Source organism: Giraffa tippelskirchi, chromosome 5, assembly GCF_054371585.1.
Source record: "Giraffa tippelskirchi isolate mGirTip1 chromosome 5, T2T-mGirTip1v1.2.pri, whole genome shotgun sequence".
NCBI classification, from domain to species: Eukaryota; Metazoa; Chordata; class Mammalia; order Artiodactyla; family Giraffidae; genus Giraffa; species Giraffa tippelskirchi.
The window spans coordinates 20,595,731-20,608,478 of NC_137279.1; the positions used below are offsets into that span (position 1 = coordinate 20,595,731).

General features: G+C 38.0%; 1 protein-coding gene and 1 long non-coding RNA gene across 8 annotated transcripts in view; both read right to left on the minus strand.

The window, feature by feature from the left end:
• Positions 1-12,748, minus strand: part of RASAL2 (RAS protein activator like 2) — a 384,725-nt gene that overhangs the window by 300,240 nt on the left and 71,737 nt on the right. The gene's annotated exons all lie outside the window — the stretch shown is intronic.
• LOC145504699 (uncharacterized) lies at positions 953-6,460 on the minus strand. 3 transcript variants are annotated; one of them, XR_014052441.1, is made up of 3 exons: positions 5,691-6,460; positions 1,379-3,884; positions 953-1,008 (listed from the first exon to the last, which is right to left on the minus strand). It is a non-coding gene; the product is annotated as an uncharacterized LOC145504699 (long non-coding RNA). The 3 variants fall into 3 exon arrangements; XR_014052442.1 differs by having other exon boundaries at positions 1,379-3,920; positions 5,734-6,231; XR_014052440.1 differs by lacking the exon at positions 5,691-6,460 and having other exon boundaries at positions 1,379-3,957.

A 12,748-nucleotide genomic window follows, 5' to 3' on the forward strand; every position in this document is an offset into this window, starting at 1 on the left:
ATAAGGTTGTTGTTGTCGTTCAGTCACTAAGTTGAGTCCGACTCTTTGCGACCCCATGAACTGCATCACGCCAGGGTTCTCTGTCCATCACTGTCTCCTGGAGTTTGCTATATATGTTTGCCTTATAGTAGTTCACTAATATAACGTATTTTTGTACAACTGAATATATACTGAATTTCTAGGAACACCATTACCAAATAAGATTATATTTTGTTTCGAACTTTACCAAGTTGCTTACCTTATTTGAAAGGTGTTACCAATGGCAACACTACTTGTGGATTTTAACTGCCAATGAATGGGAAACACCTTTATCCACCTGCATTTGACAGTACTACAATCAATGGTGATTCTATATCCAAGTGTAATAAGCATCTGACTACCTCATCGTGTCTTCTAGTGTAGTCATGCTTGAGCATTTACATATTGAAATACCTATTATTTTACTCTAAAGTTGTTGTTCAGTCACTCAGTTGTGTCCCACTCTTTGCAACCCCATGAACTGCAGCACGCTAGGTTTCCCTGACCTTCACTAACTCCCGGATTTCGCTTAAACTCATGTCCATTGAGTCAACAATGTTATCCAACCTTCTCATCCTCTGTCGCCCCCTTCTCCTCATGCCTTCAATCTTTCCCAGTATCTGGGTCTTTTCCAATGAGTCGGCTCTTCACATCAGGTGGCCAAAGCACTGGAGCTTCAGCATCATCCTTCCAATGAATATTCAGGGATGATTTCCTTCAGGATTGACTAGTTTGATCTCTTTGCTGTCCAAGGGACTCTCAAGAGTCTTCTCTAGCACCACAGCTTAAAAACATCTATTTTTTGATGCTCAGTCTTCTTTTGCCTGAACTCCAAGCTACTGATGCTTCTCAAAACAAAACCTGGACCAAAGTGAGGGTAAGAATGAGGAGAAACAATGTGCTGATAGATCAGATTACTTTAAAAGGGTTATGCTTTGTTTCTTCTTTTTTTTTTTTTTTGACCCAGAGCATGCAGTTTTAACCACTGGACTGCCAGGGAAGTCCTCCTTATCTTTTCAACTCTTGTTTTCAGGATAATATATTTCTTTTGGATGGCCTAGAGATATAAATGCAAGCTAAGTGGATTCAATCATGTGCGACTCTTTGTGACCCTATGGACTGTAGCCCACCAGGCCCCCTGTTCATGGGATTCTCCAGGCAAGAATACTGGAGTGGACTGCCATTTCCTCCTCCAGGGGATCTTCCCAACCCAGGGATCGAACCTGTATCTCTTATGTCTCCTGCATTGGCAGGCAGGTTCTTTACCACTAGCACCACCTGGGAAGCCCAAAGATATATAACATGTGAATAAAAATACTCCATACTCAGGGGACTTCCTGGCAGTCCAGCGGGTTGGGACTCCGCACTTTCAGTGAAGGGTGCAGGGTGCAATCGAGTTAGGGAACTAAGATCTCATATGAAAAAGACTGCATGCTTTCAGGAACAACTGGTGTATAGTGGTGTATGAATTTACTGACTACTGATTAAGTAAATATTACTTGATTATTAATTTATTGAAGACAAGCAAATTTATGTTGAATAAAATTTCTTGGCATGTGCCAAGAAATTTTAACCAAAATGAATTCACTGCTCCCATTCAAAGTAGCTGAGATAAAGTGTCATAAAAATAAGTGAGAAATGATGAAGGAAGGAAGAAATGGAATGATTAATAATTCAAATCAACAAAACTTAACAATGAACTGATAATTTTAAACAGAAAAACACCCATGCTGCTATGTATGTGCATTTGGGCATGCGTGCATAAGTGTGTGTGTGTGTGTTTAATTGTAAACAGATGCTGATATATGAATGATTAACATCTGAAACCTGAAGATCTGAAAAAAGGCTAAAGACAGAGCAGAATTCCTGAATAAGTAAGATATATGAAAAAAGCATGACATATAAGTAAACAGTATGTCTTTCAGAGGACAAAGTAAACTGAATCAGCTTAAAAAGTGAACACAGAAGGACCAACAATTAAAAAAAAAAAAAAAGCCAAAACCCACCAGAGAACTCCCCTTGAAAAGTATGCTATAAAACAGGGGAGAAAAATTTTAAATAGTTACATATGTGAATGAATATTAAAAATATTTTAATCCTCCTAAGAAGTGTGTTTCTAATTAGATATTCCATTTTCTGATTACACATTTTATTGCAATGGAGGAATTAACTATGACTTAACGATTGCCACAACAGCAGCTGTTAGACTTCACTTTGTAGCTTCCTCTTTTATGCTCCTACCAAAACATGTGTATACTGTGTCTTAACATATTTCTTCCAGGAAAAGACCACAGAATTTCTGTATCAGTCTAGCTAGTTCCTAATGCAATTTACTGTATCTTTTTCTATATTAAAATAGAGAGAGAAGACCCTTTAATCTATTCCATAAATGTTTAATTCTCTGGTCCACATTCTATTTCTTATGAAATGCAATCAAGAATCTACTTTCAAATGTCTTGGAATCTTTCTTAGCAACGAAGTAATAGAAGGCATTGCCTATTTTCAACTTATATGTTCAGAAATGAGGAAAAGTTTAAACCAAGACAAATCTAAAATAAATCAGGGTGAGGAGGATGGGGAAGGACATAGTCACACACTAAGTATTTTAAGAGTGGAAATAAATGTATTCATAATCACTTAGCCAAACTGTTAATCTATTTTAAACCTTCCATTCTTCCATGACGTGTATTTCTTTAAAATATAAAAGTGGAATGTTAAGAAGGCAGTGCTCTGGCAAGCATAAACACCCTAGTAATTTTTACAAGTTGCTTTTTGGAAAGGCCCACCTACCTAACTCCATCCCCATTTTAAAACTGTGCTGCCCCATAATTAAATAATATAGCCTTCATTTTAAAGGTAAAACTTCAAACCGTTCTCTACATTTGGAACTCGACATATGGTTGTAAACCCTAAAAGGCAAATTCAATAATAAATAGATGGTAAGAAAAAAGTTATCAACAAACTTCAGAACTGTGGAGAGCAATCTTTAATTAATAAGTATTTCATAAGCAGGACCAATAAGACTTCTGCAGATCTCTTGTCTTATACATCCTCTAAGGTTAAAAGATAAAGACTTAAAAAAAAAAAAAAAGATAAAGACTTGAATCTACTCAAAAGTCAGCATACCCATTAAACACCCAAAAAGGAAGGCAATTAGTGTCAACTGTAGTGATTAAAAAGAACACTTTTCAATTATAAACTCATCCAAGAATGAACCTACTGAAAAGCCTCATTTGAAAGATATATAAAAATAAATGACTACTTCATCAAAATGAAATCTTCTAATAAGAACTGTCACCAAAGATCCCTTTGAATTTTTCTAAATTGTGAATACAACTTGTCAATCACAGAGGGGGAAAATAGTAACCGTTACAGTTAAGTAAGACTTGGAGATATTCAGATATAAACAGACATTAGGCTTTTTTCTTTGAGTACACCCTAGCTTTAAAACAAAAAAAAATTAGTCACAAAAATGTAGAAAAATTGACAAACGGCACATTTTAAAGGGCAGGTAGGCAACTGTGTATACCAATGCTAAATATAATTTTAAAGATTATAGCTTCTATTGCTCTATTGAGGCTCTAATAAAAGATGAAAACTAAAGATAATGTCACTGATTCTTCTTCATTATCTTAGAAATCTTAAATTTAAACAAAAATTAGCTTTGTAGTTAAAAGAATAAATTTATAGACCCACAAATAACTTTAACTCACTGTGTGTGTGCACACTCAGTCATATTCAACTCTTTGTGACCCCATGAACTATAGTACACCAGGCTCCTCTTCCCACAGGATTTCCCAGGCAAGATTACTTAAGTGGGTTGCAATTTCCTCCTGCAGGTGATTATCCCGACCCAGGGATCAAACCTGTATCTCCTGCATTGGCAGGCAGGTTCTTTACCACTAGTGCCACCTGGGAAGCCCCAGATCACTGTACATGCTAGTCATGCTTATGTCAAATGTTCTACAGCTCATATATGGAAATTGAAGTTTTTTAATATATTTTAACATGTACAGTGATTTGGGGCTTCCCAGGTGGCACTAGTGGTAAAGAACCTGCCTGCCAATGCAGGATATACAGGTTCAATCCCTGGGTCAAGATAATCACCTGGAGGAGGAAATAGCAACCCACTCCAATATTCTTGCCTGGGAAGTCCCATGGACAGAGAGTTGGGCCATAAAGAAAGCTGAGCGCTGAAGAATTGATGCTTTTGAACTGTGGTGTTGGAGAAGACTCTTGAGAGTCCCTTGGATGGCAAGGAGATCCAACCAGTCAATCATAAAGGAAATCAGCCCTGAATATTCATCGGAAGGACTGATGCTGAAGCAGGGGATCAAAGAGGATGAGATGGTTGGATGGCATCACCAACTTGATGGACATGAGTTTGAGCGGGCTCTGGGAGTTGATGATGGACAGGGAAGCCTGGCATGCGGCAGTCCATGGGATCGCAAAGAGTCGGACACGACTGAGTGACTGAACCGAACTGACTACAAAAGAGTTCATTCTGGGTGACCCACTATCCACTGTTCATACGATGGTACAGACAGCCCCACTGACTGCTGTGAGGTCAAACATAGACTTATAGGCAAAAATCTCAGAAATACAGAGCCCGTTATGCATTTCTACTAACTTCCAAAGCTAGCAGTGCTATTGCTGAGACTTTCAAGTTCCATTCAAGGCAGAACAATCCCAAATTTAAAAATGAGACATGAAAGTGGGAGTAGAAAATATCATACTCATAATAGAAGTACCCTCTCCCAGATTACTAGTGAAAACTTTTGATTATGAATTGGTCCTTTATGAAGTATTTTAAAGGAATTATCTCTGGATATTAAGCTGAAGTTGTGAAAAGAAAAAAAAAAGGCTTCTAGTAATAAGATTTCTGATTAATTTTCTTCTTGGAGAATATATCCACTAGGTTGCCCAAAAACATTCATTCAGGTTTTTCCATTAGATGTTAAAAGAACTAATATTAAAGAACTTAATAGTTAAAGAACTATTTGACCAACCCAATATATCTACAGACAGAGACATTACTTTGCCAACAAAGATCTATATTATCAATGCTATGGTTTTTCCAGTAGTCATGTATGGATGTGAGGGTTGGATCATGAAGAAGGCTGAGAGCCTAAGAATTGATGCTTTCGACCTGTGGTGCTGGAGAAGACTCTCGAGAGTCCTTTGGACAGCAAGGAAATTAAACGTGTCCATCCTAAAGGAAATCAACCCTGAATATTCATTGGAAGGACTGCTGCTGAAGTTGAAGCTCCAGTGCTTTGGCCACATGAGGTGAAGAACTGACTCACTGGAAAAGACCCTGATGCTGGGAAAGATGGAGGGCAAGAGGAGAAGGGGACAACAGAGGATGAGATGGTTGGATGGCATCACCGACTCAGTGGACATGAATCTGAGCAAACTCAGGGAGATGGTGAAGGACAGGGAAACCTGGCGTGCTGCAGTTTTTGGGGTTGCCAAGAGTCAAATACACTTAGCGACTGAACAACAGTATATCTGTGTATGTGTGTATTAGTCACTCAGTCATGTCTGACTCTTTGCAACCCCATGGACTGGAGCAGGCCAGGCTTCTCTGTCAATGGAATTTTCCAGGCAAGAATACTAGAATGGGTTGCCATGCCCTCCTCCAAGGGATCTTCCCAACCCAGGGATTGAACTCACATATCTTATGTCTCCTGCATTGGTAAGCAGGTTCTCTACCACTAGCACCACTTAGAAAAGCATAAAAATGCATTATTTTGCCAGTAATAAGACAGCTTACTTTCTAGTCTACCATTTTCATTTTTTTAGTTTGTCACAGAACCTGAAATAAGACTAACCCTTAGCTATTTGTGTACTATCTCTGATTTCAACTTTAATCAGTGTGCTAAAAGTGTAGAGAGTATTTAAGTTTAAAAGTACACAGGATTTTATGAAGACTAGAACATATGCAGGTGGGTGCTTGAGGAATTTTCTGCCCATTCTGCCAGAAGCAAGATGCCATCTGCTTATGGCATGAATCAAGCTAACCCTCAGCAGTTTCCAAAGTTGACAGGAAAATCTGGTTGTTTAGTTAACATTGAAAACACACTCTAAATCCAAGATGAACTGTTATTTTTAAAAATGCTCTTAGACATAGTTAAAAACTAGTTTTCCCCTTTAAAAGCAGCAGTCTGTTTTTAGATCTTTCTTTCTCATACACCTACTTTAAAAAGAACTGAATTATGCAAACTGCTGATTTCAAAATAGTACTCTCAAGTAACTGAAAAATCTATTATTTTGATTATCTGAAAAAAAAGCTCATCTTTTATATTGGAAATTATTTCTGTCTTGTATGATATGGATATCAACAATAAGGAAAAAAGCACAGTAAAATCATTGACCTGTTTCACAACAGTTAGAGGAAACTATAAATCCTCATTCTCTCATTCTGTCATTCTTTATCTGCCTCTCTAATTTAAACTTCACGTCTTCTGGGCTCAAGTCCACTGTCACTCTGTCATTGTGTTTAAATAGCATAAAACACGAGTAACTAGTAGCTTATGCACATTCTTAGCGTGCACATGGCTAAAAGCCTTAAAAAAAAAAACCTCACTAAATTAGAAAATATTTTGCCAGATGTTGGTAGAAGAAAATAATCTCTCACTGGATGTATCAATTAGGAAAGTTTTTTGTTTGACTGCTTTGAATAACAACTGAAAATGCATTTCTCAGAACAGAAGCTAGAAAGAATTGCAATAAAACTAAAAAATCCACAAAATGACAAAAACTTTAAACTAAAAAGTGACTTGCATTCACTGATTTCTTTCCCTTATTTTTGTTTCCTTCTTGAATAAACATATTAATAATGAGATATCTATTGCTGTCTTTTAAAATTATATACAACTTTCAGTCACACCTCATTCATATTAGATGAAACCTACTGATTTTAGGGTTAGGAGAGTCCCTTGGACTACAAGGAGATCCAATCAATCCATCCTAAAAGAGATCAATCCTGGGTGTTCATTGGAAGGTCTGATGTTGAAGCTGAAATTCCAATACTTTGGCCACCTCATGCGAAGGGTTGACTCATTGGAAAAGACCCTAATGCTGGGTAGGATTGGGGGCAGGAGGAGAAGGGGACGACAGAGGATGAGATGGTTGGATGGCATCACCGACTCGATGAACATGGGTTTGGGTAGACTCCGGGAGTTGGTGATGGAGAGGGAGGCCTGGCGTGCTGCAATTCATGGAGTCGCAGAGAGTCGGACACGACTGAGCGACTGAACTGAACTGAACTGAACTGATTTTAGTTCCATGAACATGTTTGTTTTCCTTAAAAACTTTCCTCTAAAAATTATTACTATTTGGATAATACATCTTGATTTTTTTAAGTGCATTAATTTAAAAATCCATTAAATGACCACACTAGTATTGTCACACAGTTATTATTTTCACAGTTCACAACACTGGGACCACAGCACATAATTCATTAAAAAAAAAAATCCTTCTACCTATCTCCTACAAGGTCTTGTTTTACTCTTAGGAAGCTGAAAACATATGAATATGACTTTGGGAAACCAGGTTTGTTGACATTTGCAACAGAGATAAAAGTGGGTTTGGGGAAATGTCTGTGAGTATGCATGTGTATGCATAAGCTTATAAAGAAGAGGAAAGGTTGTGAATGCAGTTCCACCATCTTACACAGCTTCTTCAACAGTGAAATTAGGAGGGAGGTCTGGCTTAAAGGTTCCTTTCAGTTCTAAAAATCAAACATTCACTGAATATCAATTATTAGGAACATAAAAAAATGAATAAAACATAGTTTCAGCCCTAAGGCTGACTTGACGAAAAGCTCAATCACCACGTTCACCATATCTGTGTACTTCTGGCCTTAATGCTCATTTGATTAAAAACTCAAGCACTGGGACTTTCCCGGCAGTCCAACGGTTAGTACACCAAGCTTCCACACAGAAGGGTGCATAGGTTCAATCCCTAGTTGAGAAACTAAGCTCCTGCATGCTGCATGGCTCGGCCACCAGGCTCACTATTTCTAAATAATTTTATATATGCAAACGTGCACATGCACGCACACACACATATATGAAATGTTTGAAGAGCAAAAGCATGTCTTTAGAAAAAACTGAAAACTTTGGTCTCATGAAATGGGAAAAAAAAGCAAAAATCAAAATACATCACTCCACCAAAATAAGTAGTTTATCAAGCACCAGACTGCCTGAGATCAGGCTTTTAATACCATGCTCAATTACAAGCCATACATACTTTTGTCTCCTTTAAAAGAGAAAAGACAAAAACACAGTACTCTTAGAGGAAAAGGACATTAACAAATGTAATGATAGCTTATTTTCTGGAAAATGTTGACAACAAGGAAGGGGAAATACAGTTTACACAACACACATATACATACACACATACACATCCCATGATGCTATTTTATCACTATAATTCTTGCTTAGATGCTTAAAAATTATATATGTTTCCCATGAAGATTTGGAGCCTGTTCTATTTAGACAGAACCAACGTTTTTTTTAACAATTAGAATTAGAAATGACAATTTATCTGATTACTGGCACAATAATAATCGCCAAAACAAAAGAAAGATGTTTAACTGGCATCTTGAAATGCACCGCATTTTTTGGCTACCCTACCTAGTATTGGCAAATAGTAAACAGTATTGGCAAATATGAGAGCTAATTCCATTACCAGTTGCCATACCTTCCTTCTGTGTACTGTTTTCTAAACTTTTTATCTTGAAGTAATTTAGATTCACAGAAAAGTTGAAAGAACTGTACAAAGAATTTTCATATACTCTTTACCCAGATTCTCCCAATGTTCTTATTTTACTGCAAATGGTTTATCATTCTCTCATTTTTTTCTTTAACAAAATAGTATGAAAAAGAATAAAATACTTCAGAATAAATATTTCTTCAGTTCTAAAAACCAAACATTCAATGAATATCAATTATTAGGAATATAAAAAAATGAATATAAGACCATTATATCTACTACTGTGGACAAGAATCCCTTAGAAGAAATGGAGTAGCCATCATAGTCAACAAGAGAGTACAAATGCAGTACTTGGATGCAATCTCAAAACCGACAGAATGATCTCTGTTTCCAAGGCAAAGCATTCAATATCACAGTAATCAAGTCTATGCCCCGACCAGTAATGCTGAAGAAGCTGAATTTGAATGGTTCTATGAAGACCTACAAGACCTTTTGAAACCAACACCGAGAAAAGATGTCCTTCTCTTTATAGGGGACTGGAATGCAAAAGTAGAAAGTCAAGAAACACCTGGAGTAAGAGGCAAATTTGGCCTTGGAGTACAAAATGAAACAGGGCAAAGGCTAAGAGAGTTTTGCCAAGAGAATGCACTGGTCATAGCAAACACCCTCTTCCAACAACACAAGAGATGGTCAATATCGAAATCAGACTGATTATATTCTTTGCAGCCAAAAATGGAGAAGCTCTACACAGTCAGCAAAAACAAGACCGGGAGCTGACTGTGGCTCAGATCATGAATTCTTTATAGCCAAATTCAGACTTAAATTGAAGAAAATAGGGAAAACCACTAGACCATTTGGGTATTACCTAAATCAAATCCCTTATGAATATACAGTGGAAGTGAAAAATAGATTTAAGGGACGAGATCTGAAAGACAGAGTGCCTGATGAGCTATGGACGGAGGTTCGTGACATTGTACAGGAGACAGAGATCAAGACCATCCCCAAGAAAGAAATGCAAAAAAGCAAAATGGCTGTCTGAGGTGGCCTTACAAAAAGCTGTGAAAAGAAGAGAAGTGAAAAGGAAAGGAGAAAAGGAAAGATATGCCCATTTGAATGCAGAGTTCCAAAGAACAGCAAGGAGAGATAAGAAAGCCTTCCTCAGCGATCAGTGCAAACAAATAGAGGAAAACAATAGAATCGGAAAGACTAGAGATCTCTTCAAGAAAATTAGAGATACCAAGGGAACATTTCATGCAAAGATGGGCTCAATAAAGGACAGAAATGGTATGGACCTAACAGAAGCAGAAGATATTAGGAAGAGGTGGCAAGAATACACAGAAGAACTGTACAAAAAAGATCTTCATGACCCAGATAATCACGATGATGTGATCACTCACCTAGAGCTGGACATCCTTGAATGGGAAGTCAAGTGGGCCTTAGGAAGCATCACTACAAACAAAGTTAGCGGAGGTGATGGAATTCCAGTTGAGCTATTTCAAATCCTCAAAGATGATGCTGTGAAAGTGCTGCACTCAATATGCCAGCAAATTTGGAAAACTCAGCAGTGGCCACAGGAATGGAAAGGTCAGTTTTCATTCCAATCCCAAAGAAAGGCAATGCCAAAGAATGCTGAAACTACCACACAATTGCACGCATCTCCCACGCTAATAAAGTAATGCGCAAAATTCTCCAAACCAGGCTTCAACAATACATGAACCGTGAACTTCCAGATGCTCAAGCTGGTTTCAGAAAAGGCAGAGGAACCAGAGATCAAATTGCCAACATCCACTGGATCATCGAAAAAGCAAGAGAGTGCCTGAAAAACATCTATTTCTGCTTTATTGACTATGCCAAAGCCTTTGACTGTGTGGACAATAAACTGTGGAAAATTCTGGAAGAGACAGGAATACCATATCACCTGGCCTGCCTCTTGAGAAATCTGTATGCAGTTCAGGAAGCAACAGTTAGAACTGGACATGGAAAAACAGACTGGTTCCAAATAGGAAAAGGAGTACGTCAAGGCTGTTTATTGTTACCCTGCTTATTAACTTACATGCAGAGTACATCATGAGAAACGCTGGGCTGGATGAAGCACAAGCTGGAATCAATATTGCCAGGAGAAATATAAATAACCTCAGATATGCAGATGACACCACCCTTATAGCAGAAAGCGAAGAACTAAAGCACCTCTTGATGAAAGTGAAAGAGGAGAGTGAAAAAGTTGGCTCAAAGCTCAACATTCAGAAAACTAAGATCATGGCATCTGGTCCCATTACTTCATGGCAAATAGATGCGGAAACAGTGGAAACAGTGGCAGACTTTATTTTGGGGGGCTCCAAAATCACTGCAGATTGTTACTGCAGCCATGAAATTAAAAGACGCTTACTCCTTGGAAGAAAAGTTATGACCAACCTAGACAGCATATTAAAAAGCAGAGACATTACTTTGCCAACAAAGGTCTGTCTAGTCAAGGCTATGGTTTTACCAGGAGTCATGTATGGATGTGAGAGTTGGAGTATAAAGAAAGCTGAGCGCAGAAGAATTGATACTTTTCAACTACGGTGTTGGAGAAGACTCTCGAGAGTCCTTTGGATTGCAAGGAGATCCAACCAGTCCATCCTCAAGGAGATCACTCCTGAATATTTATTGGAAGGACTGATGTTGAAGCTGAAACTCCAATACTTTGGCCACCTGATGCAAAGAACTGACTCTCTGGAAAAGAGCCTGATGCTGGGAAAGACTGAAGGCGAGAGGAGTAGGAAGGGGACAACAGAGGATGTGATGTTTGGATGGCATCACCGAGTCAATGGACATGAGTCTGGGTAAACTCCATGAGTTGGTGATGGACAGGGAGGCCTCGTGTGCTGCAGTCCATGGGGTCGCATAGAGTTAGACACGACTGAGCGACTGAACTGAACTGAACTGAAGAATAAATGTATCAAAAGAAGTGAGAGACAACTATATTGAAAACTATAAAACACTAGTGTAAGAAATTAAAGATGACCTTAATAAATAGAGGCTTCCCTGGTGGCTCAGAGGTTAAAGCATCTGCCTTCAATGCAGGAGACCCGGGTTCAATCCCTGGGTTGGGAAGATCCCCTGGAGAAGGAAATGGCAACCCACTCCAGTATTCTTGCCTGGAGAATCCCATGGATGGAGAAGCCTGGTGGGCTACAGTCCATGGGGTCGCAAAGAGTCGGACACGACTGAGCGACTTCACTCACTCACTCTAATAAATAGAAAACTATCCCAAGTTCATGGATTGGATATCATTAGAATGACAATACTCCCCCACCCAAGTTAATCTACAGATTAAACAAAATCCCAATAAACATCCCAGATGATTATATATTGGCAGAAATTAATAAGTTTATTCTAAAACTTATAGAATTGCAAGGGACCCCCAAATAGCTAAAACAATTTAGCTGTTGGAAATTAGAATTTAACTTTTAGCAAAAGAACAAATTAAAATATTCACACTTCTCAATTTGAAAACTAAATACAAAGCTAATAATTAAGACTGTGTGGTACACACACAGACAGACATATAGATCAAGGAAACAGAAATAACCCCACACATTTATGAACAACTGATTTTGACATGGGTACCAAGATAACTTAATGTAGAAAGAAGTCTTTTCAAAAATAGTGCTGGAATGACAGGCTATCCAAGACATTAGACTTCATATCTCTCACCATACACAAAAATTGACCCAACCTAGATCTATATATTCTGGACACTAGTCCTTATCAGTATACTTATTTGTGATTTTAAAATGTTTTCTCCCATTCTACAGGTTGTCTTTTCACTTTTCTGATGTCTTTTGAAGCTAAAACTATAAAACTTTTAGAAGGAAACATATGCAAAATTCTATGTGACACTGGAGTAGTCAATGGTTTCTTTGATATGACACCGAAAGCACGAAAAGAAAAAGCAACAGGACTTCACTGAGATTTTAAACTTTCATGCTTCAAAAGACATCATCAAGAAACTGAAAAGAAAAAGAAC